We start from the raw sequence: 518 nt of genomic DNA, 5'->3' as shown, positions 1-518 counted from the left end.
CGGCTGAGAAACAGTCTGTCCTTGGTTAGGTTGTGGATGAAGCTGTAATGCTGTGTGTACGTTCCCTGGAACCGGATGTGAAAAAAGTGCATTGTGTTCATTGACCTAAGAGATCCTCTTGACTGATCATGCATAATTTACATCAGCAAATATAAGAAGGGTGTGGGTAGCATGGAACCTTGTCAGAATCAGTGATGCATGTTGTACAAGATGCCTACAGTGAGTAGCCTTTTTCAAGGGATGTCAGAAAGGAAAGGGCTGAAATCATTATATGCAAATCACTTGGGAAATTTGAAATAGGCTAACATTAGACGAGATAGGTGGACAAGGTATTTAACATTTATCCAACTGAAATTCTGACTCTTAGATCTTCATCAGGTCAAACCTTTTTCCATTAGTATTTTGAATACATTTGCAGTTTGAAGTCTTTACAGACGTCACCCGTTAGAACATCAAAACCCGGGTCAAGTCAACTCCATTATATTCAAAATTGACTTGCACATTATGTTAGCACAGAA

The sequence above is a fragment of the Etheostoma cragini genome, chromosome 12, assembly GCF_013103735.1.
Source record: "Etheostoma cragini isolate CJK2018 chromosome 12, CSU_Ecrag_1.0, whole genome shotgun sequence".
In the NCBI taxonomy this organism is placed as follows: Eukaryota; Metazoa; Chordata; class Actinopteri; order Perciformes; family Percidae; genus Etheostoma; species Etheostoma cragini.
The sequence above is the reverse complement of the archived record's forward strand: the minus strand, read 5'-3'. Positions refer to the sequence as shown.